Raw genomic sequence first — 27296 nt, 5'->3', positions numbered from 1 at the left:
AATCCCGTTTCTTAGAGGAAACTGCTCCTCCAAAAGGGTCTATATATATCTCTTCTTTAGGTGCATTTCCACCTGTTTTGTGCACTATAATGTAAAAGCGTCACTGCTGAAACAATAACAAAAGTTATACAGGGTGTTTTAGCGAAAACTTTCAAAAACGTTTGAAGCTTGCCTGTGGCAGATTGCACAATTATAGTTCATGAGCAGGTCTACTTGAAGAGGCCGACATAAATGGCACAAAAAATTTAAATGTATATTCGAATAATTACCAAAAATCACTAATTACATTTTAACATAATGACCTTATGGCCCATATTGCAAGTTACAAATTCTTGCCGTGGAGTTGGCACGGCGATCATGAGAAGGCAAGACGAATCCTGAGAACTTCGTTCCAAGTGCATCTGCATTGCGAACACCACGGCTAGAATTTGTTAATGGAAATATCCGTGAGATAATTAGTAAAAACTTAATTAGTGAACTTTTGGTAATGAGTCGATTATACATTTCAATTTTTGTGCAAGTAATGCAAGCCTCTTCGAGGTAGACCAGCTCATGAACTAATTGTGATATCTGCCACAGGCAACCTTGCAAAAAATTTTGAAAGTGTTCACTGAAACACCCGGTTATGAATAACGAAATGTAGGGAACGTAAAGGTTGTCAGTGTCGGGTTTCTTGTCTTTCAACTGTACCGGTTTGTACACTTAACTGAAGCACACTGGTACTTAGTTCGAAATTGTAGATGATCAGGCCGCGCCTACTAGAGGTATCGTGCTTCCGCAAGTAGTTCTCCCGCAAGCCTTCTCCTGCCAACAATTTCATCCCTGCCATCAAGAATCATGCTTAGTTCATTTCACGTTTTTATTTCTTTGAGCATCTCTTCTATTGTGTGTCATAGCAGACGTACCCGCATGACAGATAGTAGTTAACCGCTCTTTCTACGGTGTTCTCATTATTTTGCACACAAATACAGCCGTAGCACCTGTTGTAGTGTCTCGACGGGACGGCCGGACGAGGGGGCTACGGCGTAAGAGGCCTAACGGCAGTAGACGCAAAGCGCCACAAAAGACAAGTGCGACTTCTTCGGTCGGAGACCAAACAAAGACTGCCGCTTAATTCTATAGGGGAAAGGGGACATGGTACAGACTACACTTACAACGTTGGGCACGGCGTGGCGCCAGCGGCCACAATCATTACGAAACCGAAACTGGGGATATAACAGCACCCACCATTGATTTCAAAAAAAAAAAAAAATGTTGCTGCCACCGTTTGATTGCCAGTGGTGTGACTGGCAACAGCCTAAGAACTGTAAGCATACGCAAACAGTGGCGCAAGCCGACGATGCGTCGACAGGCTTGCCCGACAAAGGGGCGCGGTGCTTTCCCGTTAGTCTCTCGCAATTAAAAAAAAAGAAAGTTTACTTACCTGTAAGACGGAGCTGAGCCAGCAGCACACTCTCCACCATCCAGCTCGCACTGCCAAGATCAGATGCAAAAGACGGCGCAGACATTAGGGCAGCACAAACACAGGCGCTAAACGTGGACAGCCGTTACAGCGGCGACTAAATCTCGCAAAAAGATGCATGCCTACGCATTCCGTAGTGACGATGCGCGCGCCACAGTGGCCAACACATATATCTACACAGTGCAGGTTACCATCTTGAAAGTGGCATTGTTATCGCTTAAACGAACGCTGCGGAAGCCTGCAACAGCGGACGCCTGGTCGGCGAAAATTCTATCAACTGATTATCTCCAACCATAGATTGCCGTTGAATGACCCTGAAATTTACCGCGAAAAACACTGTGGGATACTCAATTGTGATAGACACTCCATCATTCGAATGACAATGTTTTCCTGCGTGCAGTATACAGAGTAACACGTTAACTACCGTTTGCTTTTGTGCGAAACCGCAATGTATCGCGCGTTGCAGGCGTGGCTGCTGTCGCTTTCACGAACCCCTCAGTGCGTACATTTGTGGCATACGCGAAACATGAATATGCTTTGCTCGTTTATTGATTTTGATTTCTCTAAACAGATCCCCAATCTCGTATTGATGATCCCCTCTCTCTCTCTCTCCCTCTCACGCAGACAATTTCTGCTCTAGCTCATCGAATAGCTTTGTATAATTCTTCTGCTCCCTCTTCCAAACAACGCATCGTCGACGCCCGGCCGAACAACTGCCAAGTGAGCGGTGCGGTGTCCGCGCATTTCCGGGACTCAACATTTAAGTACTGCTTCTGCCGTGCGACGCCCTCTCCAGTGCATCAACGTTCGTACTACTCTTCAGACACTGCCGCCTTCTCCGAGGGTCGTGCGTTCGACGACACGACCGGCTAACCCAACAAGTCATGATGATGATGATGCTGCTGCTGGTGATGATGATGTTGAGAATGCTTATGCCATGTTCTCGCGCGAAGCTGATGCAATCGCCTGTGCCCAGTTTCTCCTTACAGCTTGACCCATTCTTGCACGGCCATTGGCCTATTGTTGTCCTCGCCATCACACGCGCGTTCTCTCCCCGATGCTGTCCACGAGAACGCGCAACATCGAGCGCCCTCGATTGATCCATATAATGCTATCGCAATAAAACCAACGATTCAGACCCACACGCTAAGCGTAGACGACTTAGGAGCAACGCTCCGCAGGCACGTGAATGAAGCCTGCTTTGAGGAGCGCCTGTCACTTCATTTTTTTCATCGCATGCCACTGCATTCTTGTATGGCGATTTGTTTTAGACATCTTTGGTGTGCGTCACATATAAGTGTAGCGGCCATTTGTGCCTCCTTACCCAGGCAGAGCGTCAATATTACAAACAATATCTCCACTTGTGCTTTTTTTATTTTTTGTGCTCTGCACAGCGGCAATGGATTCAGACGCACACTTTCCCTTTTTTTCATTCTGTTGGTTCACAAATAAATCGTGTGCTATAGGCTAATAAGTGCATCTTATTATAAGAGGTGGCTTAGTCATCGCAATCGTGTTCATTCATTTCTTTCCTCGTAAAAGTCGTCGAAGACAGGGGTAGAATAAGCGAGCGTTCATATTCAGTAATGCTGATTTCGCAGCAGGTAAAATAAATAATAAAATATGGGGACTTTCACATAAAATAGTACGAAAAAACACACGCAGCCGACTCCTCAGTCGGGTTCTGTTGGAATGAGGCATATCTGCCTTCGTACATTGTATGTCATGTTTCGAAAATACAATATCAGTGACGATAGCTCCAGTTTTTATAGCGAAGCTGGCTCTGGCTAGTATTCTATGCATTTTTCGTGTCCGTCTACAGATCCGCGTGCGCAAAAACGCACCCCCCCCCCAATTTGATGCAAAATCTTTTCTATGCAAAAGCTAATACGTGTCAGCACTTGGATGCTCATTTTCAGTAGATTAGTTGTCAATGGGCACCATTTTACAAATAGTAGACTCTCAGGTTTCGCAAGGATTTGCCGCTATGCGACCCGCATCGCCAATGCGCACGCTCGCACCGCCCTCCCTTTGTCGTCGTTCCAAGCGCTTGCGTGCCCAGTTTCCTTCCGCTCTCCGGGCGTGGCGGTCCCGTCGCGCGTGTCTAGTTTCCTCCGGCTCCCCGAGGTGGCGGTAGTGTTCCACGGGAATGTGTGCCGGCGATCATGACCGCCGATCAAAATAAAAGTGTGTCCGCATGTGTCTTTCTTCGGGATGACAGCCGCCGCCGCTCAAGAGAAATAAAATTTACTCATAGCTTTAATCTAAATTCTGTGCCACCTCCATGTTGTGCGCTAAACTGCTTCACTGGCAATCCACCTTCACAGCAGTGGAGTGGAGCGTGATTTTTTTTTCGCCGCCTATCCCAATTTAACTGAGGCCTCCCGACTATATGGAATGCGCAAGACTTAGGTGTGCTTAATTTTTTTTCTGAATTCTTTCTACCCTGTAGCCGTCACGAATGACTTCTTCGGAAAGGGTAAGTCTCTTTTTTTTTACACTCCTTCGTGATTATTAAAGACCAACTAAAAAGGGTTTTGATCATATGACTCTCCTTTCAACATATTGTTATTAGCACACACTCCTCCAGCAGTTTTCCTTGTCTCTATCACGGCCTTATGCTTTACAAGAAACAACAATAGAAAAATTCGCCTAGCTTACATGAGCGCCTTCTGTGAAACCGTTTACAATGTACTGTTAATTTTCTTCGCTGTGCCATGTGATTTAAATTCAAGACCCTATCCTGTTGCGACACCATATAAACTTATTGTTGACTGGCGATCGTTAACCTCTACCCTCTTTCCATTTTCTAGTGGCCAGTCTCGTTCTACTCGCGGACAGTGAGTCTTTTTATGTTCTCACCGCTGCTGCTAGATTCGTGCTTCCTTTGACGGTATCCACAGTGTAGATGTACACTTAAAAATGACGGGCAGGCAGAGTACGAAAGAGCGATGTCTTTAAAACTGTTGCAAGTAGGCTTTCATTTCTTGAAATTTCAATCGCTACGTCATTTTCTAACGCTGAATCACCTACGCTTCCACGTTTATGCGATATATAGTGCGTTGTTTTATGCGGAGCAGGATTCGTAACCATTGTTGTTGACTATACGATCCCAATTCCGTGAGTAGATTGCTTGAACAGGCAGAAAGTGCTTACATGAGCACACACAGTGGTTTTTTAGAAAGTCAACCATTTTCTATCTTGATCTCTTATATTACGAACTCAAGAGCATCAATTCTTTGAAGTCTGCTAGCAACGCCTTCTAAGATTTCAAAGTAAAAGCAGCTAAAAAAAACGGCAGCACAGAACAGAGAAATACACAGGATCAGCGTCTGTCCTGTGTATTGCCGTGTTGCCGTTATTTTTTGCGCTGCTTTTACCCCGAATATTAACCAACTCGCCCAGTTTTACAACCTGCCGCAAGACTTCGAACTCTTACTGGCGCTTTAAAATAGATTCGCGATAATTTTTTTTTTTGTCAGAAATAGAGTCCCTCCCACAATGCCGGCGACCTAGTGTCATAAATCAATTTGCAAAGGCACTCGTGCTGCCCTCAGCATTTATTACCTGGGACAAAATAATTTTAAAAAGCAGTAATAATGGTTATTACCTAAATTTTTACCACAAAAACACACATATCGTAATGTGGTTTACACCACAATGCGATGTGGCACAATATTGTTGGTTTGTTTTAAGTAACCTATCTACCACAGGAAGAAGGGAAACCGGGAGACTCGATTTTGTTAATCATTACCACATAAAGCCAACAGACAATGAAGTCAAGCAAAGCATCGGGGAAATTAAGTGTAGTCGAAATTGGAATGTAGAAAATAATGAACAAAAGGGAAATGAAAGTTGACGAAAAGATAACTTGTCGCCGGCGGGAGCCGAGCACGCAACCTCCGCATTACGCGTGCATTGCACTACCAATTGTGCTACGGCGACGGCCATCAAAATTCGTCCGCTAACTTGGGTATTTATGTTTACTTGATTTAGCCCTAGGAGTATTAGCACTCGAACTCACAGCCCTTTAGTGTTAAGGCTAAGCTAATTAGGCCACTCGAATCCCGCGAAATTTGGTGGGAGAAAACAATAGGAAGTAACAACCCATTCGAATAAGAGTGTAAAGTAACTTAAGGAAATGTCTCATAACCGCGCAGGCTTTCGCGTTCATCCTCTTCAGCGCATGCTAAAGTGTCCATTGTTTTTTGGAGTGTGCGGTTTCACTGCATTTTGCTGCTCTCTGGCATCCCCGTCGTGACAAATCCATCGCAGCAGAAGAAAGGTTTATTAAAGTAAACTATAATTATCCTCCCCATGCATCACGTGAACGTATTACAAATCCGCAGATTTTCCAAACTCATTTGTGTATCTATTCCCGTCTTACTAACGGCTCTCCTTTTCCGTTTGCACCCATCACTCTAGTATACCGACTGGTAACTTTTGAACGGCTTCCATGCTACCACAGCAGCAATTATTGATATTATAACACGTATGTCATATACTCGCCAAAGACATTTTTCGCACTCTTGAATTTCTGTTCTTAGCTCGTTCTATGAATAAATATGAAAAGGTGATAGTTGCGCAACCGATTCCGTCCTTGTTGATTCTTCCTGCTAGACTCCAGAAACTACGGGATCAGAAACGGTAAGCATCTAGAATTTTCAAGTCTACAGCACAATACGTTTCTTCGCTTTGCCAGCATACTCTTACTTAGAAAATAATTATTTTGCCATAAATGAAAAAAATGATATTTGCGGATTGGTTGATTGATACTAAAAAAGAAAAAAAAAGCTAAATACAAGAAGAGCAGATAGAAAGATACGACAGAGCGCGGACTTTCAACTTTTATTCCATCAAACACCTAGAAGTCGCTATCTTTCTGGAATTCGGGTGAGATCAGTATGCCTTTAAGTTGGCTTTCTGGCATTTCTTAGAATAAAAGTTGGTAGTTTCTGATGGGTGTTGGCTTTCTTTCCTCTCTTGTGTTATTTTACGCTGTACGTTACTTTGAAATTGCTAGATATATTCCGGGAACATTCTTGGTCGATTACGTTTTGTTTTACATTTCGCTCAAGCGCACATGACAGGGATTCTTACAATATGCGAAGAAGAGCTGCGTAATACGAGTGCAACGTGGAACAATTATCAATTTAGTAGTCTCCTGAGGGAAACGTTTCAAACTCCGTCAAATTTGGAACTGGCTGAGATGCCTGAAAGCTAAAAACTAATGTTTGTATTTACAGACAGAAAAAAAATCTGAAAAACATTGCGCGTTGGCATCTTCCTCTATAAATGTCTTGTAGAATTCTATAACGTATTTTGAACTCAAGAAGAGCAAGTTGAAGCGCTAACGTCATAAATTGCACTATTGCTTAGAAGGTTATTAATACGTCCTTTTTCCTGTATTGTTTCGTTTTGTTTTTTTTGTTTTTTTTTTAGTCACCGGAATCGGCGCCATCAGGCACAGTGAGTATCCGGTTAACATTACGATTTATACAACAAAATTCACCTAGTTAACGTCTATCGTTTCCTCAAACTAATTCCTCAGTAATTTCTTTTTCTTTTCGCACAAAATTCTGGAAAGATGCTCCATTTCTGTGCATTCTAAATTTACCGAACTGTGTTTGCATTCCGCCATTGTCAAACTTCAGAAGATGCTCCATTACTCTTTCGTTATACAAATTAAGGCACCCCGATTTCTGCATTCTTGCAAGTGAGCTTCATTGCATTCAGTCTGAGTGAATTATTGCGTTATCGCAAGGCAAGTATCGCTTTATGCTGTCTCCCCATGGTTACCAACGCTCTAGCTTGGATACTGATTTTCCAAAAGCGTCATGCAGGTTCTTAAGGAAGTATGTGTAGGAGAAATTGTTCAGCAGCTTTCAAAGTCGTTGTGTACTTCACAGAGTTTCCCTGGGAGATGGAGACGTATCGTAGTTGTCTACGATGGTTGAACAGCAGTAAACATAGGCGGAGCCAATGTTTAAACAAAAGTAGCTTGCCTTTGTCAGGTGAACTGTTGACCTAACAATGACAAATGGCTTCGACGGAGCGAATATATTAACAAGGGGGACTTGTCTGTCATTGCACTCCAACAATGCTAGAGCGAAGTACAAACGTAATCAATGTGGGGCAACAAGTAGTGTCAAACGACAGCAGGATATGTTGGAAAGCAGTTGTCGCCCTTGCGGTAACAAGCCTTTCGGTCAAAATGGTGACTCCAGCCGGATGCTTCGGTTGTTCTACCACTATTGATCGTTGCACGTGTGTAGCAGTGGGTGCCTCCTGCTGCGCTAACTAAAAGGTCACACGAACATCAACACTTCTCCTTCACGAGTTTGATGCTCAAGGCCGATTAGAAATAACAGCAACTCAAAGCTTTCTTCTTCAAAAATTTAACAAAGCTACCTTAAATTCTGATGCAGTATAGCACCCCGACGAACGGCTCCACTGAAGTGAACGCTGACAATCTACAATTTTGGACGAGGTTTGGGTTTGGGTAGCCACACAATAGTATGCCTTCTGCTTCTGTAGCGTTATTCGCTGCAATAAGAAAGGCTTGTACAACGTCTGTTTCAGAATGTAATTGTGGAGTTTACTTTGGGATCGCACACTTCAATGAACGCCATCACTTACGACTCCCATCTGTCCTTATTCGAACTTTGATAATGTTGTATTCACGTAAAATCAACTTAATGCCGGCAACAACTAACGAAAGCGTTTATTGTAGCGAAAAAACTGGCTGAAATTTTAATTTGCCAGCGAAATTGTTGCCTTCTCACACTTTCTCAAAATACGAGGCGAGTAGTATACACAAGAAAACAATTGCAGTTTTTCTGGGTTCTCATTCTGATCACATTGATCGGCTGGTATAGGCGCAGTAACTTTTCTTTGTGTGAACATTTAAAATTTATATAGGGGTTATTTTTACTAGCGCAAACACCAGTCGTTTGCTTTCACAATGTCCGAGCGGTTCGGTATGATCTGATGCTTCACTAAACAACATGAATGACAATCGTTTCACGAACTCTTTCAAGAACTTCCAGAATTGTGGGAAGACTCTTTCACTTGTATGTCGCATGTAAACGAAAACTAGCCGGAAAGTCGTCCTTAACATTCTTCGCATATGAAGTTTTGAAGGTAGAATTACGTTAATGTTACCGCAAGTAGAATTCACTTCTTTCAGTCATTGCTCATCATACCAGTGCCGTCTGTTATGCGCGATGTTTTTTTCTGGCAAAGATGGAACTGAGCTGTGAATAGTAAAATTAAACGAGCGCTCTTTATTTTTCTTTGCCTTGTACCTAGATGCCACAAAGTACTGGTCCAAGCACGGTGAGCCCCTGCATGTTTCAGGATGTTGCAGCCAAAACAATTTCCCCGCGGACTGGTCGAAAATTTGCTCGTTTTCTTGCCTTTCACATTTAGCAATCTAAGCCATGGGAATCTAGCATGGTAAGTTCCTTATTTTCTCAGTATCCACTGTAAAACATAAAACTTTGGATCATACCACGTGGGCCTTGCTCCTATACGCCGAAAGGAAAATTAGTGGTGGACACTCGATCTTGCAGGAGTAACAGCTTTCCCGTATCACGGCGTATTGTTTTCGATACAGTGCCTGCGCTGGTAAGCACGCGAAGCATTACAGGAAGCCCATAGTAGCTTTTTTTGGCACGATAAAGCAAGTTTTCATTTTCTGCATACTTCCTCAATCCCGTTAGAAATTATTTCATTTGTTTACTAAGTAGTTATTTCCGCGAGAACTATTATAATTTTTAATACGAATATGATCTTTGTGGTCAGTAATAAAGGCAATCAAGCTGTTTTATTTCATTTGATATGTGATGGTGTTGCCCTTTGTTGGGTTCACCGCATCGATAGCTCTTGTATCACCCCTCCACCTTCATCTGTACACATTACGTTTGATAATGATTGACACGAGTAACGTAGGCCTGAAGAACAACGAGAACTATTGCAAGAGTAAAAATTAGGAGCTGTATTCGTACAAGCATATCTATCGGTCCATTATGAGACAAGCGACTACTCTGGCATAAAACAGTTTTCCAGGCTCCATTCTTCTTTATACAATCATCGTTACTCTGCACCTAACATTGCTTTTAATCCTAAGAAAATCATGTTATACTGAAATGAGCATTCTGTTAAGGCTGTATTTGTCAGGGTGGATTATTAATGAAATATCTCTGTCATGTTTATTTCTGGAAACCAGAGTCGACGACATCAGGCATGGCAAGCATTGCTTGTAACTTTACTTGTGAAGTCCGAGTTTATGCTGCAATACTTATTACAAAATTTGCTCGAAGGTTGCTCCGGATCTTCCTGTACCCTGTGTCGGTGTTAATTAATTTGTGCTGTTGCGATGACAGGGGCTTGTCACCACAACGAGAGCTGTTCCAATTAGAGTAAAATTGGGGCCGGTGTTAAACCAGGCGTGACGTCCACCTATTCTAAGGCAAGAAGTTGTTCTTTAGTAAAAACGTTTTCATGACTCTGTTATATGTCAATATACAATCATCTTTGCTGCCCATATATTTCCATGTTTGTTACTAGAAGTTCGATGCTTGTGCTTAAATCACTGTTCTTGTAAGGCTATACTTATCATGGTGGATTTAGTACAGAAATACTTCTGGTGCGTTTATTTCTAGACGCCAGGTTCAACGGCGTCGGGCACGGTAAGTGCTACTTGTAACATTACGAGTGCAGTTTGAGTTTATATGCATGTATTTTGTACAAAATTTGTACTGTAGGTTTTCTTGGCATCTGTTTGAATGTAGTCTGCGCTGGTGTTATCTAAATCGCACTGTTGTGATGACAGAGGCATGCCATTACAACAAAACCTATTCAATCAAGAGTAAAATTTGGAGCTGCGTTCGGACAGATGTGTATTTCTACCGCAGTTGCTCCTGATTGAAAGTTTCCGGGACTCTATTGCTTTTCAGTGTTAAGTATTTGGCACTGCTCGCAGACAATGACGTTTAATTCTAGAAGTTTTATGTTTCTTCTAAGGATGTACTCATGATGGTGGATTTAGTACTTACATGATTCCGGTGTTTTCATTCATTTGTAGTCACCAGGGCCGATGCCACCAGGCACGGTAAGTGTTATTCATTGAATGAATCACTCAGTCAAGTAATCCTTTATTCATAGTGTTGAGAAATACATTGATATATGATTATATAGAGCAACGTCCCATGCCACAAGGTTAAGGGGACCCCCTCTTAAAGAATAGAATATTTGAGTTCGAGAATATGGCGTAACAGTACAGGATAGCATATAAGATGGTTACAATTAAATAATTACAAGGGAAATGCGAGTAAATGAAATAAGACATACGATGACTATCAGTAAAGCATGTAAACGTATTTTGAAACGTTTCAGGTAAAGCTCAGATTTTTTTTATCATTCCAACTAAGTTTTACTGTACTTGTCTCTACTCTGTGTGAGGTCATAATAAATTGTTTGTACACATTATGAAACAAACGCTTTTTATCGGTTATTTTGATCTCAACATACTTTCTTCGCAACTGATTGGCAAATTCCACTAAATAGGAGTGAACCACCTGCTACATGAAGTTATCTTCGCTTTCATCCTCCACACCTTCATGAATTAAGTAATTTGGTATTTTCTGGCACCAGGGAACTCTAGGTGACGCTGAGTTGCTCCCAGGATGTAATCGCGCTATCGAAGCTTTAGTATGGAAGTTTTTTTTTGTTAATTATCAGCGACCAGAGGTTTCTTTTTTTCGTTCGCACGTACGCAGAGGCCGACAACAAAACGCAAGACAAGCGTTCCTTTGCCGCTTCCATTGCGAAGCTCGCTTCCAACAAGGTGCTGAGTCATTGCATCAAAATAATAAAGCTTCAATTCAATGACACAATTGAAAGAAAGTGAGCAATGCTGCCAAGCGTCTAAAGTTCACGAAGCACAAGTTCTTGCTAATATGTGCGATGTTCTATAATACGGTAAACTAAGCAGCTTCTTGCGGGTGGGTATTATTCTGAATGCAAATAGTAGCGATGCTTGTTATGTGGATTTGCAAAGATCATCACTTACCAAAGCTTTATTTGCGTGAGCTTCTGAAACGACCAACGTAAAAGAAGCGGAGCAGCGACTTGGACATAAAAATTTGTCCTTCTCTATGAATAGTCCTCTGATTTAGGTCTGTTTTAATTGCACTATTACAGCAATATCCCACAAATTTGAATTCTTGATGCCTTTGAGTGCCATCGCCTAGAGGGCTCAATGCGACTCTAAATGCTAACTAGCTTCCCGTTATGCCTTTTTGTGTATCCATCAGAGACCGTCTGCTTCAGTCATCGAAAGTATGCTTTAATACGAAGATTTTATCTGAGTAACAATGGTATGCCGCCGTGGTCCGGGCAAATTCATAGGATGTCGACGTTCGTGTCATTTAATGCCTTTTTTTTGTAGACACAAGAAGTAGAAATCAGTCCATCACTTTTGCTTTCGTAGTACCTTTCTAAAAGTGGCAGCGGCTACAGGCTCATGGTTGACAAGAATCGAGGTTTGACTGCGCGGCGCCACATAGGGTCGTTTTAACGAGATGTCGCAGTTGATGAACTCATTATGCCGAATGAAGTGGTTCATTTTCCACCTGTATCAATAACTGGGCACGTACTAAATAAAAAGGTGTCCTCGTTTTGCGTTTCAGACACCCGAGACTCCCGGTTCAGGAACGGTGAGTCGTTACTTTTTGGAAACCTTATCATCATAATCATCATCATCATCATCATCATCATCATCATCATCAGCCTATATTTATGTCCACTGCAGGACGAAGGCCTCTCCCTGTGATCTCCAATTACCCCTGTCTTGCGCTAGCGTATTTCAATTTCAACAAACAATTTCAATTCGATACGTCAAAATTGCAATTAGAGAAAATGAAGCAAGGATATAAAAAATATAAATAAATATGGAATATAAGGTTTCAGATCCGACTTCAAATCTGAAACCTTATATTCCATATTTATTTATATTTTTTTATATCCTTGCTTCATTTTCTCTAATTGCAATTTTGACGTATCGAATTGAAATTGTTTGTTTCAGTGGTGCACATTTGTTTAGAAAGAACGCTGTAGGTCCCTGCCAGGATCAGGAGATCTTGCTATATAAATTATTTTTAAGTGCAAATGTCGAACGCAGCAAGAAGCCGAAGCCTCCATTTTGCACTATTTATTTCAATATGGGAGCTACACATTAAAATATAGTATTCTGCATGTTGAAGTTAAAATAAATGTCGGCAGCTTAATATTGATGCTAACCATACTAAATCAAAACTAAAAGTTCTTTGTCGTTATCTTTCCACCCACCCGTTAGACACCACAAACTACGGCTTCTGGAACGGTGAGTCCTTTTTTTTTTCTTCACGTTAGGCTTGTTTAACAGGCCAATAACGAATTCGCCAAATCTATGGGTAACTAGTGCCAATGAGTCCTACAAGTCCATATGAACACGAAAAGACCCATTATCCTTATTTTAGTGAATTTGTATTATTTCATCCACTGACAGGTAACAGAAACGACTGGCTCCGAAAAGAAGAGCACTTGTATGCTTGGATATTGCCTTACACGTTGCTATTCAGAAGTTATTTTTGGCCAGTTTGGCAGCTGAGGCAATTACTATCATCCTATGACGACAGAGGTGAAGATGTATGATGTCTTTTGCGCTCCTTTTCTTTGACACCGAAGGCTAGTGATTCAGTCGCGGTAGATGTTTTAATAATTTATTATTTTGCTAGGCTCTTGTTAACAAACGCAGTACTCTTACAGCGATCACTGAAAAGCGCCTGCAATACAGCAGTCACCTAACTATATGTCGTCACGTTTGCCTCAGCACGGAAACTTGCATTTCTGGGACGTTCCCCAGGCTTCGTGCCTTACGTCATTTTACTCGCACCGCGTCAGAACTGTGGAAACGAAGCTATCTCCTTTTCAGATGCATAAGAGTAACAGCTGTCCGGACATGAAGATTGTTCTCGATTTCCTATACTTTGCTACCTTAAATTAGAGTTTCTTCGGTGCTGCGAAAATCTAGGTCCTCTCGTGAATATCAATGAGCGACTACTTTCGGGTAATCTAATTTTCCCCGCTTCTAAACAGGCACCGAAAACAACCGGCTCAGAAACAGTAAGTGTTTTGAAGCACTCAGTTCTACTTCGTTTAGTGGAGCACCGCGTGCTGTCATATATTATGAAGTTTCTAAGTTATTCCACTTTATGCAGTCATGCTCCTCGCACCCAAAACCACCAAAATTGTGATGTGCTGAACGAGCCCTTATAGCACTCTAAATGGGATGTCCAGAGACTTGGTCACAAATTATAATAAATTATATAAACACACCAACACACCAAAAAACAGCACACAAAAACACCAAAACACACCAAAAACACCAAGGAAGTATTGCATGCGATATGTTTAGAATAGTTATCAATATATAATTTGAAACGTTACTTTTTAGTACGATGGATATTCTTCTAAAATATTGGCTATTTCCGTATGAAACCACACAAAGTAAGGCGCAATCCAAACGTTTTATTTTTTTATTTCAAGGTCGACTGCATAGGCGCCAGGACAGACACCATTACCAAGAGTAAAATTTTAGAATTTCCGATTATTCTTTTCTTAATGACTCTCCTAATTATCATCATGCAAACAACCAAGTATAACTAGTGATGGCACTAAATTATATCCCTCTATATGTGTGCACGTAACACAGATCATGCGTCTAGACCCCTTTGAGCGACTTTATCTGAACACCATAAAGAATACGTTTGCGCCCACGCATTCCCGAATTTGCCAAGAAACACACACACAGATGTACAAGAAACCCTGGACACTTCTATAATGTGTCAGGCGGGGCTGCACGACATATTACTAATCCCTCGTTAGGCTATTGTCCTTAATATGTGAATGTAGCTTTGGAGAGGCGCCCTCATTCCAGAATGCCATGAGCTCGTGCCGCGTCCTGGGCGCTCGCGATCAGCCGTTGCTGATCCTCGAGGTCGTAACTGGCCAAGGCTCTCTCCCAAAGCTCATTGGTGTGATAAGGATTCGGAGTATTTAGTGGTGCCTGTCCGCAACAACTTACTATATGCCTAAGAAACCCGGGATCTTCGTAGAGGCGGCATTGCGGAGAGAATTGTGTGGGGGCTGTGAGGTAATTTCTGGTTAGGTTGGCGAGTGTATTGAATTGTAGAGTTCAGAGCAACCTCTCGTGCTCTCTAGGTAGTGACTTGTGTGGGCGAGGGTATGTTCGAAGCAAGAGAAACCAGTCGTCATTTTCAGCCTTATTGTAGGAGTACGTAGGAGCCCACGAACTGGGATTGATTACATTGAGAAATTGCACTGCTATCTGTACTACGTGATCATGCTGGGCGCTATGTGATTAAATTTGGACAATTATAGAAAGCCCAACACGCGGGAGTCACATGGTAGTGCATTTATGTTACATGTCTTTTCCAGACACCGGAGGTTTCACCTTCTGTCACGGTAAGCCTTCCTTTTTTTCCCCTTCTCTTTCGGTCACATGTCAGAAACTTTAAAAGGCCAGTATAGTAATGGTCGTACACCTTGCTCATGTTACCAATGTGTGACGCTTTGCTGAGCGACCAGTTTCATTTTGACGCCGCATCGACAGAGGTAAGCCTGCAGGCCAGACGTTTGCTAGAATCCGAGGAAATATGTTCATACATAGATTCCAAGAACATTCGCACATTAGCAAATGCTCGCGTATGTAAGTGAGCAAGAGTGGTGGAACAATAATAATTTTTTTTTATATATGGTTTTTAGGAGATGTTGGCGCCTTTAATTGGCGCCGGCTACTCCTTTTCACATAGAGGTATGAAAAAAAAAAGAAAGAAAGAATGAACCTACAAATTAAATGTCAAATCCAAATCACAATAACACAAAGTCCAGTCACATAAGGGCACTAATACCACACTAATACGGAAAGTTCAGTCACGAAGGCGCATAAAGTTAAACACAAAATCCAGTCACATAAGTATACTAATGTCACACTAAAACTGAAAGTCCACTCAGAAAAAGGGCACACAAAGTTCAGTCACATAGCTGCACTAAAGTAAACACAAAGTCCGGTCACGTAATTATACTAAAATCACGGCACATAAGATAGCATGGATTCGATTTAAAGGAAACTACATGAACCCAGGTACGAATTGACCATAGAGTGAGTTTATCACATGTAAACACTCTTTTCAATAGTTTCCGAGAATATTGCTCGCTTCTATAAATCTTTGGAGGGCCATTAACGCTCGTCTTTGCAACGAATATGTTGGCCAAGGACCTAATATCTTCCTGAGGCTGAAGGGCCTGCGGTATAATGTCTCTAAATAACGTGCTAAACGTTGTCTGTGTGTATCGTGTCGCGGACATTCTAACAGAAGATGCTGTACATCCTCATCCGCGTGGCCACAAGTACATTCCGGACTATCAGCTCTTGAAATTTTTGTAGAAAATGTTTTGTGTACGCGGTACTGAGCCGCAGACGGTGAATGAGTGTTTCGAAGGCTCTGGTTGTATTTAATGTGGACGGGATTTTGAATTGAAGTGCAGGGTCAATGTGAAATAAATCTGAAGATTTCGAGTTCTGATCAAACCATGTCGCTTTGCAACCACGGACTGAGATCTGTCTTAGTATGTGCTGCAATTCTCCTTGCGTTAGAGGGAGACCGTGTGTGTCGGTATTAATATGCGCTTGTCTAGCAGCCATGTCTGCTGCAACATTCCCTGGGATATTGCAGTGCCCTGGTATCCATTGGAACAGTATTGTGCGGGATTTTTCACTTGCCTTAGTGAGCTCCTTTAGTGTCTCATAAACTAACGCCATGTTTTGGGAATTGCTGATGCCACCATGAAGTGACGACAAAGCTGCTTGTGAGTCACAAAGGATGACCCATTGGTTCCCTTCTTGAGTTGAATTTATGTATCGTAACACAGACAATATAGCAAAAAGCTCTGCTGTAGTTGATGATGTCGTGTGAGAAAGTTTAAACGTCTGTATTCGGTTCCATTCTGGAATGACAAAGGCAGCTGTAGAAGAATTTGGTTGACAAGAACCGTCTGTATACGCTTGAATATATCCAGGGTAGCGAAAGTATATCTGGTACAGCGCCAGTTGTTGGGCTGCTAGCATAAACATGTCTCGTTTGCGAATAATTCCGTCAACCGAAAGTTCAATTTTTGGGGCAACAAGTCGCCATGGAGGGTAGGAAATATCTGAGATCCAAAATTCGTTGTGTGGTAGTAGATGTTTTTGCACCTGAATCACAGTATTCGGTGTTCGCCCTGTCTCTCTCAATAAGTGTAATTGCTAGTGGGTGCCTTTTGTGCTGCACTGAAACACGAAAGTAGTGTCGACAGGTTTCAACCGTCCTCATAATTGGGAATGGAGGATGACGTGCCTCTGCAATTACTAAGGAACTTGAGGTTGCTCGGGGAACACCTAAGCATACTCTAAGGCTCCTAGCTATTAACCGTTGAAGTCGCTCTTCAGATGAACGGGAGATTCCATGCAGAACAGGTGAAGAGTAAGCAATTTTTTGCTTTATAAGTGCATTATGCACTTTCAGTAGAGAAGAAACCGACCCTCCCCATGTCGTGCCTGCTACGCGGCGAAGAACATTTATTGTTGAGTTTATTTGTTCTTCGAGTGCTTTAATGTGAGCATTCCAAGAAAGTTGTCTGTCTAGTATAACCCCCAGAAATTTGTGTTGTTTTACTATGTCTAAACGTTGCCCCTTAAGGCACAGCTGAAAGTCTTTTAGGCATCCTCTGGTAAATGGTAGCACAGCCGTCTTACTGTAAGACAGCTCCATTCCTCTTTCCATTAAGAATTTGTCCACAATGTTTAGGCCTTCCTGCAAAGTTGATTGAACAAGGCTAGCGCATGAACCAGAGGCCCAAATACAAACATCATCCGCATATATAGAATAATGTAGTGCAGGTGGAAGTCTCCGTGGTAAATCCGCCATTACACAATTAAAGAGAAACGGGCTTAAGACACTGCCTTGTGGGACTCCTTGAATAAGATTATGAGAGGAACTTTTTCCTTCGCTTGTTTGAATAAATATTGATCTGCCATTCAAATAAGTTGGATATCCACCGTAGCGTCCTTCCAGAGACTCCCAGTTCTAGCAGACCACACAGTATATGAACATGACTGACTGTGTCGAAGGCTCGCTTAATGTCTAAAAAAACCGCTATTGTGACATTTCCCTTAGCTCGTTCATGTTCAACATAGGTGACGATATCCAAAATTGCATCCATGGTGCATCGCCGCCTTCGAAATCCTGTCATGTGATCTGGAAGAACTTCTGTTTGCTCACACCACCATTGCAGCCTAGTGTCAATCATTTTCTCCATGACCTTGCACAGACAGCTCGTCAGGCTCACAGGACGAAAAGACTCAAGAGATAGAGGAGTTTTACCAGGCTTCAATATAGGTATCACACGTGCTGTTTTCCAAGAGTCAGGGTCATACTCATTTTTCCACAAGTCATTCAGTAACTCCAAAAGTGCCAATCGACCATTAGGTCCCATGTTTTGCAACATACTGTATGTAATGGAATCTGGACCTGCAGCAGTCTTTGTCTTACAAGACGCAAGTGCACATTTTAGCTCAATCATAGAGAATTCATAGTCTAATTGCACATGCTCTGACTGAAAACACGCAAAAATTTTTTGTTTTGCCATTTTAACTGAATTTTGAAACTCAGGAAAAGTAATAGAAATGCTTGTTCTAGTTATAATCTTGCAGAATTCTTCAGCAATCTCTAATTCTGAAGTATCCCTGGCTATTGAGAGAGCACGAAACGGTTGTGTTTGAACAACAGGGCCGCTTAATGCACGAATAGTCATCCATATTCGAGGAACTGGTGTCAGGGGAGACAACGTATTGCAATATTCACGCCATCTTTTTTTCCCTAATTTTTGTAGTCGTCTTCGCATGACTGAGTGGACTTGCTGCGAATTTCTATACGCTTCTATATTTCCACTGCGGCGGTAAGCTCTTTCTGCTCTTCTTCTTATAGCTCTCAAGTGTTCATATTCTCCATCAACTGATGTGTATTCATCAGGAATGGGCACTTGTTTCGTACACAATTTCATTGTTTCTTGTATAACTGATGTGAGTGTCTCTACGTCAGTTTCACGATCTACTCGACTGGATAAGTGTTGACGAAAAAGCTGCCAATTTGTTATATCCACGTATCTTCGTTTCGCAGTGCTTTTTAACCGTGGATGTGATATAAGAATTGGGAAATGATCACTTCCACGTGTTTCTGCGTCTGTTGTCCACCCAGTATCGGTAACAAGATCATTGGAGCATAGTGTTACGTCTATACAACTGGCATAGCGATATCCACGCATAAATGTCACAGATCCATCATTCAATACTGACAGATTGCATATTTCCGCGGCGCATTGAACGATATTCCCACGTGTATCACAGTGGTTGCTCCCCCATGTTACAGGGTTGCTCCCCCATGGCTTTGGACTTTGACTTTAATTCAGTTTGCATGGGCAAAAGCTTCGCGTTCAACAGTCTTTCTTTAAGAAAGGGGCTTTGATCTTTATAGGTAAGTTATGGTGTTGAAATGATAAGTGTTTCAGGGGGGCTTTTACAAAGCAAATCATACGCCTAGCAAAACACTTCATAAACCTTGAATCGTAAGCGTACAGTTATTGCAGCTTTCACGAACCTTTGAACTTCGAATTTAAAACATCTGAAGCGAAGCCGAAGTAGCTTAATTTGCCAGTTGATTTATTGCTGACATAAAACGTTTGCCGCGCAGTAGGTGAACTCACGCACGCACACACACAGGCACGCTGTGCCCGTCGCTGTATGTCTGTCTCCATCCTTGCCTACTGCGCTGCTGAAGCTTCTATGTCAAACTCATGCGAACGTGCCAGTCTAGTAGCATGCAAATCTACATCAGTAGATTACACTTCCATAACCCTCTACTACTCTTTTTCTTTGCTATTGGTTCCGAAATTCTGCCAAAAGGTAGAATGAAAGTAGCTTGAAGATCCTAACCCCCGCCGATATTTAAATGTTATATAAAATTTGTGGCGGGACTTGAAATATACACCGCCCTCAGAGCCACGAAATTAGGCCCGATCTATTTTGCCAAATTACTAACTAATTTCCCCGCCCTTTGTCATGAAAGACATCACACAAGCCAATCCAGGCCGGTAAGGGACGCACAAACGTCGAGGCTGTCACCAGGAGTGCCAAATGGGAAGGAGCAATTAACGTGAAAAGTGTCCGTGTGCAGGACGGAAGCTTTGGCATACAGGAGGTGGTCCCGCTGGTAGAACGCACGGGGTTCACGCACCCCGTCTATTAGGGCAACACTAAAAGACCGCACAGAGGGGGCCGCAAACTCTGGCCCGCGCACCCCAACCTGCCGCTCCCTTCGCGCTTGCCTCGCGTACAGCAGCTCGCTGCAGTCCCTGTATAACACCCGGCCCGTTATCGCAGCAGCGTGTCGGGTAGCGAGCTATAGCTGTGGTGGTGGGCAAAGTCGCATCGCTCTCGGCAGATGGTCGCTATAGTGTGGCTGCAGTGGCATAGCCGGAGCGATGGCAGCGCGCAGTGTGCATACACCTCCCCTTCTCTGTGTGCGACCGAATGCGGCGTTGCGGAACGGGACGCCATGGCTCCCGAGGGACCGGTCACCCCCATGACACAGTTTCTTCGGTCTGCAAGCGGTCTACGTTCTGCAGCTTCTGCTACGCAGGCGGGGTCGAGCACGTAATATTGGTATTGGCGAAAAATCGCCGATAAATTCGCGCCGCTTCCGAGCAATGTAAAAAAAGAAAGATTTCGAGAAGGAGAGAGAGAGAGATCGAGGGAGGAGTGGAACGCGGGAGGATATCACTGGAGGAATACCAGTTACGTACTTTCCCTCTTACTAATGATTCTCTTCTTTTGGCCTCGCTTCCTCTCCATCTGGCTTAACTGTATGGTATTAAGCTTATTTCCCGTGATGATATTTTTTTCGCCTTTTTTTTCTCATTTTTTTTTGTCCATTGCTTCCTCTGTCGTATCTATAGCTGAATGTATCAGCATGCATTGCCGCGTATTCCCGTCAGCGTGGCTTGACACGTGTCGGCGTGAGAACTGCCGTGGTGGAGTCAGGCCTGACCACGTGCGCGCGGTACAGCAGATTTCAGGGGCGCAGGGATTTGTTGCCGTGCGTAGTGGGCACCTCGCACGCCGCCCATATGGCGCGGCTATAAGGTCGTATGCAGCGACCACGTGACGTGATACGCACTGAATACTGCGATAAGCTGTGATAAGAGGGAGGGAACGAACAGGAAGGACATTAATCGGAAAGTGCCTTGCCGAATGTGTACGCTGTCTTAGCGTCTCTTGAGTTGTGGGAACAGTAAAACGAGAAATCGACAAAAAATTAAATCGAGTACCTTAACGTCCCGAAACTGCCCCATACATTGTGAAAAACGCCGTAGCGGACGGGTGTGGAACAATTTTGGTCACCCCTGGGATTTTTTTTAACATGTGCCGTGTCGCGATTCCGATATAATAGTAACTTAGCAAGTGATTCCGATGGTAAACCTTCTTTCATCACCGGGTATTAAGAAAGTGCAGTTGTTTTAAGCTGGAGTCAGGTATAATACGCGTGTGTCTGGCTGATAAAATTGTGCGTACGCTGGTTTGGAACACCACGCCCATGTAGCTCCTGTGTGCCCCCCCCCCCCCCCCCCCTCTTCCGCGCACGCATGCACGCACACGCGCCTCCACTTCTGGCTACTTTGTTGTAACGTGACGTACAACTCATATATTTCATGGTTTCATCCGATAAGAGCAGCTTCTAGTATAGATATAAAAGGAACACCGTTGTAGTTGGAATATCGCCTCTGTGCGCATGCGGCTGCATTCTGCCTCAAGCCCCCCCCATTTAGCATTGCACATACTCTATTCCACACTATGCGAAAACGTGAGTGGCCCTATTGAAACCCTTTCGCCATTGCCTAGTATATACCAGCTGCCAGAATCATAAATGATTCACCCCCAAGATTTGCACGCCGAAAGACGCAAGCAGAACGTTCTGCGGTGTAGCACGCAGTTGCAGTCCGATATTATCCGCCTCCTTCATTCTTACGCCGTCTCGAGGGAGAAAAGATAAGCTTCCGCCGCTGCAGCGTATACATCTACATCCTCGCATCAAACAAAATATTGGGTGTTTCTCCGTACACCGGGCCAGAGGAGGCAACGCTTACGGCAATCGCTGGAAACAAAAGCAGCTGACGGAGAGTGACCACACCGCAATGCAGCGCTCAGAGCACCGGTCTCGCGTGCCACTCGTTACTTACCTCTGACAACGAGTCGCAAAGCGGAGCAAACACAGGCGCAAACAACTGAGGGGGTGTGGGGCGTAGGCAGACGGGGTACCGCGTCCGGCCTCTTCGATGTTATCGAAACGCTGACCGTCACTACTGCTCGTTGTACGCACCTGATCGACGCCGCGCCACGCCGTAGATTCGAAGTCGGCTTGCTGGCCGCCCGCATGTAATCTCGATGTATAGGCGTCAGGCTGTATACGTGGCGGTGACGACAGGTTGCCAAACTCCCCAACCTGACTCTCGCAAATGGTTGTCCCTCGAACGTTCGATCCGCGTGCGCACGTCATTAACATTGCATCAAGAACATGCGCGTGTACAAGTTGCTCTTTTTCGTTTTTGAACTTACTATAGAAAGAAGAGAGAGATGATACGAGAGGATACGGCTGGGACCCCTTGCAGGCGCATGCTGTTAACGGAGCGTGGATGGCAGCGTCAGTCCATCGATTGCTCTTCTTTTGTTGCCTTTTCTATGCAGCGTAGAAAGCAGGCAGCGACGCGCAGGTGGTCAGAGATATGCAAAGCAGCTTGGTGGGCACAGCAATATGAGTGTATACGGCTTAAGAGATCGCGGGCAGGAATCAACAAACGCGACTCGGAAGAGGAATGCGGGAAGAGCCGCTGGTGAAACAAAAGTAAGCTATACGCGATGCGAGAAAGCGATGCGGTGTCAGCTTTGACCGGCCGAACTTTGTTTATCGTGTGCTTCGCACACGCCGTCCGCCGTTCTTCTCTTTAGTTTGGTTTATTTTCCCCTTCCGGTTCTGTAAATACTGGCGGACGCCGGTGCTTGAAAATTATGCTAATTCTTGGTGATGGTTCCTTTCCTCGGCATCCGAGCCAGGAACCGCACCGAGATGGCGGCGGGGTTTGAAAACAAAGTGCGCGGAGTTGTTGCAAGAGTGAGAGAAAGGGGAAGAGACAAACAAGGATGCGCGGAAGTGAAAGGCGCCGCTTGCTTTTTGCTGATAAGTGGTGAGTGGTGACAACTGGGTGGAGAGGCAAGTGAAGGTGGCGTGAGTGGACGCCGTTTCTTAGAAGGCTAACTTTGCTTTGAAGCGCGCTCGATTGTTTTATTTTCGTTCTTTGTATTTGGCGCGCAAAACACTGCCTTCACATATGGCGAGACAGGACACAACACGAACTCAATGGCGCCCTGGAGCTCCCTTGCTCTTTCTAACGAAGCCTACTTTCCCCATTTGTCTACTTCTATACGAAACAAAACGAACAAATCCTCTTGCGCGCGACTTCATCCTTTCCCCTATAGACGACCAAGAGGAGTTTCGTTCTATAGATGTTCTCGTTTACTCCATCCATGTTACGGTATTTGACCTTTCTCAGTGAAAACACTTCCTCCATTTTGAGATCCAGACCATGAATCAACATCCATGCACCGCTTCGAAGACAAATAAGACATCGGTCGGATGTCCGACTAAGGACGTCCCGAGGATAGCATCTGGATCTTTTCTGGCCCGCATGTGCACAGTGAGGTTTGATCTTTCATTTTCTTGATGAGAGAAGTGTGTCTTGTGATATCCTCAAATTATAATGTGAAGATATCGTGTCTCCTCACGTGTACGTCATAATTTTCGTTTTTTTCTAGCACAGTGCACTCTAAAAACTTCAGTTAGTGCAATATGTCACTTGTGCGTGACGAAGGGCCTAGAAAAAAGAGGAGCACACTGCACTTCTGCGTGCGCGTGTGCGCCTACGTGTGCACTAGATGTACACAAAATGACTTTTTTTCTTTTCTTCATTGTTTGTCGTTCAGCTATCACAGTGCGACAGTGCTCCTGACTGGTGATTGGTGGTCATATCTGGTCGGTCGTGGTGAGAAGACGACGCCAGTGACGAGCTTTGTATATGCTTCGTGAGTGTTAATTCTCTTACGCACGAGGGGAACGTATAGTGTGACTCAGCCCAGTTATGTTCAGTTTATGACCTTAAGGGTGCCCCGTAGGGGTACTACATAAGGGGTGGGTTTTTATAGAACAGCGCAAACATTGTGATAAGTAATCATTGAACACAATGGTCTGTTACGATTTCTATAAATGAAGATAGATTGGTGGTAGTAGCGATGTTGGAGGGAAGGCCGTTTCACTCTTAGAACATGTGGAAAAAAAAAAAAACGACGTGACACGAACCACCTTTGCAGTCTGAGGTTTATTGGAAACGGGGGTCTTGCAAAACCGAAGGGAACCACCCGAAGAGCGCGTTTGAACTATGGGTCAGCTGCCGCAACTATTTCGCATCGTACAGTTGTTGAGTGTTGAGTGTGTACGTATATCCACATGAACTGAAAGGCTAACGAATTAAAGTAGGACACGCGCCGATACATCGAATCAATTAGGTTATGGAGTCGGGTTTCCGGCCAACATGGCTATATATCACTGGCTAGGCACTCGTGGTGCGTCCCGCTTCCAAGTGATCACGAGTAGAGGTTGCTTTCATTTATAATTTCTCATCGTGTTTTCACTTTATGCTTATATCGCAATACAAAAGGACGGCATTGTGTCAAAAAAGAAAGCTGTAGCGTACGATGTCCCAAGCAAGCCGTGATACTCTTTGTTTCTATGTTTCAAAATGCAGCCCAAGCAATGCGTCTTTCACGTCGCGTTATAGAGCGCTGCTCACGCTTGACACCTCGCTAAAAAATTTAATTCCGGCGTTTTACGTGCCGACGGTATCATTATAAAGAGGTATGCCGCAGTGGTGGACTCCGCGGAATAATTTTGACCAGCTTTAGTTCTTTAACGTGTGCCCAAGGCACGGTACACGAACATTCTTGAGTTTCGCCCCCATCGAAATGCGGTTGCCACGGCCGGGTCGAAACCGCGACCTCGAGCTCAGCAGAGCAGCGCCATAGCTACTAAGCCACTGCGGCAGGTACGCTATGTTCAGGCTTAATACTAACGCGCCATCAACGGTGATCAGTGGCGGGGAAAAAATTATCTATATATCTTCTTTATCGCGTAAAATTATCTATCTAAATTATCCTGATTGCTATATATTGAATCGTTTAATCATGTGCTAGCTTGTACATGGCAGCAATGTAACCACAACTCCGGTCTTGTCATACACTGACAGTATTTACAAATTGATAATAATAATTAATAATGACTGTGACAATCATGTCCCCGTCTCTTTTTTCCGCCAATAGTCTACTCGTCTCTTGTTGATCTTTATACCTCCGACGAGTATATATATATATATATATATATATATATATATATATATATATATATATATAATCTCGCCTTGATTTCACCCTGTGAAAGTTGATGTACAGCGAAGCTGTTGCTGACGTTAAACAAGCACCACCACCGCGACTGACTACGTTAGAAAAGCACAAACTACTGATGTAATACTTTTATTTCGACAGTGTTTGCCAAAATGTCGGCAGCACACGCTGTGCGACAGAAGCAACGGGCCGAGCGCCGACGCATCAAGAACAGATACATTGTGTGCATATATACGTACGTCACGCGCACGTGTGCGGAAGTGCAGCATACTTCATTCTTCTAGGCCCTCCGCCAAGCGCAAGCGCCTTATTGAACTAATTGAATTTTTCAAACTAAATTGCGTCGGATAATTCGTAAAGTACGACTCACACACAAGCTGCAGACATGATAGCTTCGGATTGGAAATCGAATGCACAAGAATACATGCTTCTGTTACGCGGAAACTCAAAGACAATAAAGCCCTTTTCCAGCTGCCGTTTGAGGTCTCTCCGAGTGGCCGCAGTCGCTAGGCGGCGGTACTGTCTCTGGGTGAGCACGTGCCGATGAGGAGGAGGAGGAGGAAAAAGAAGGAAGGAAACGCAGGGAGGTTAACCAGACCAACTATAGGGTACCAGCTTCGCTGTAATATATTTCACTGAATATCGCCACCTTTGGTTGTGAACTCGCACTTGCCATTAAGTGCCTCAAGTACGCGCCGTATATCAGTGTCGCGCGGCTGCACCGCTTCCTTAATTATCTGTCGAGACACGCTCAGAAGATCACGTCACGCACCAACCGCGGCCAAGCTGCCGAGCAAACGGATTTTACTTTCGGAAACCGCAACACGCTGAGTGACAGGTGCGTCGTGCAGCGTCCCGACACCGAGTATACACCGTGGCTCGCGCAGTCGCGAGCGTCATGATCTCACCGTTACACACGGGAAAGAGATCACGCCCTTTGGGAAGTGCTACACCCTTAACAAGGTGCGTCTGTTTTCCTTCTTTTTGCGCACGGCAACAGCGCCGTGACTCGCCTGCAGCCTACGAGGGCGTGGTCACGGCAGCGTGACGTGTCACGCTCCAAGGCGTCACGCGCGCGCGCGCGCCCGAGACGCTCCATTATTAGCGCGCGGACCCCGGGATCGGTTAGCCGCGGTTCACCGTGTCCAGAGAGAGAGAGCGAACGAGGGCGACGCACACTCAGGTAGTATACGTGAAGTCAGGGCGTCCTTCACGCAGACAGACAGACACTTCTCTCAGTTCTCCTTCGTTCCCCCTCCCCCCTTCCCTTTCCGTCGCCACGGCCCACGGCGCCAACTCTACCGAGGCCGGCTTGCCGCATCGCCGGCGGTGCACTACCTCCGCGAGGTGGGCCCGGATTTAAAAGGATGACATCGCCCGCCGCCGGTGCTGCGTCCGGGCGCGCTCGAGCGACGCCGACGCGCTCTCTTCAGCGACCCGTGGTTAGTTGGCGGCGGCCCTTGGCCCCGGAGGGGGGGCGTGGCCCGCTGGCCGGCCGGGCCCCGGCCAATAGGGAGACGCTGGACAGCTTGACGCACGCTTGACCGGCGGATGCGAGTGCTATACCAGCACCAACGCACATGTGTGTGTGTACGTGTGCGTGCGTGCGTGCCTTCGTAGGCCGTGCACACGTCTTGCATGCCTGTGCGTGCGTGTGTGTGTGTCTGTACGAGCTTGCGTGTAAGTCTGTATATGAATGTGTGTGTTTTGTAAGTGCATACTAATCTGAGTGTCTGTGCTTACGCGTGGGTTTGCGTGCGCGTGCGAGGGACAGCGCATTGGTGTTGGAGCGAAAGGCATCGGTGCCGAAAAGAAAAGCACGCGATACGGTAAACCCTGACGCACGGTTGTATGTGTACCACTTGCTTACGTCTGGCCTTTCGCGTAAGGTCACTGCTGATACTGCGTTTATTGTTTCGGGTTGTTGGAAGCTGCTGTGTACAAGCATTAGAAGCGGGCATCCACAGGAGATAACGGTGGTACGTGGGAAATTGACTCGTTTAACGCGACTGCAATGGAAAGCACTCTTGATCATTTATCGAACAGAGGCAACAGTAATTGTTCGAACGAGAGCATCAGGCAGAATTAACAGCGACATACTTGCTACGACCGAGTGTTGTCAGAGGTAGACATACACACCTCGGAAGACAATATAATTTTACTTAAGAC

The 27296-nt window shown here is 44.5% G+C and overlaps 1 long non-coding RNA gene across 1 annotated transcript; it reads left to right on the top strand.

Annotated features, from left to right (window-relative positions):
- Positions 1–6903: 6903 nt before the first annotated feature.
- Positions 6904–14993, top strand: LOC125947555 (uncharacterized). The gene is made up of 8 exons (XR_007468383.1): positions 6904–6931; positions 8774–8800; positions 8894–8920; positions 10129–10155; positions 10551–10577; positions 12157–12183; positions 12822–12848; positions 14966–14993. It is a non-coding gene; the product is annotated as an uncharacterized LOC125947555 (long non-coding RNA).
- Positions 14994–27296: the final 12303 nt, after the last annotated feature.

This window comes from Dermacentor silvarum, chromosome 8, assembly GCF_013339745.2.
Source record: "Dermacentor silvarum isolate Dsil-2018 chromosome 8, BIME_Dsil_1.4, whole genome shotgun sequence".
Taxonomy (NCBI): Eukaryota; Metazoa; Arthropoda; class Arachnida; order Ixodida; family Ixodidae; genus Dermacentor; species Dermacentor silvarum.
This window is presented reverse-complemented; position numbering and strand designations above follow the sequence as displayed.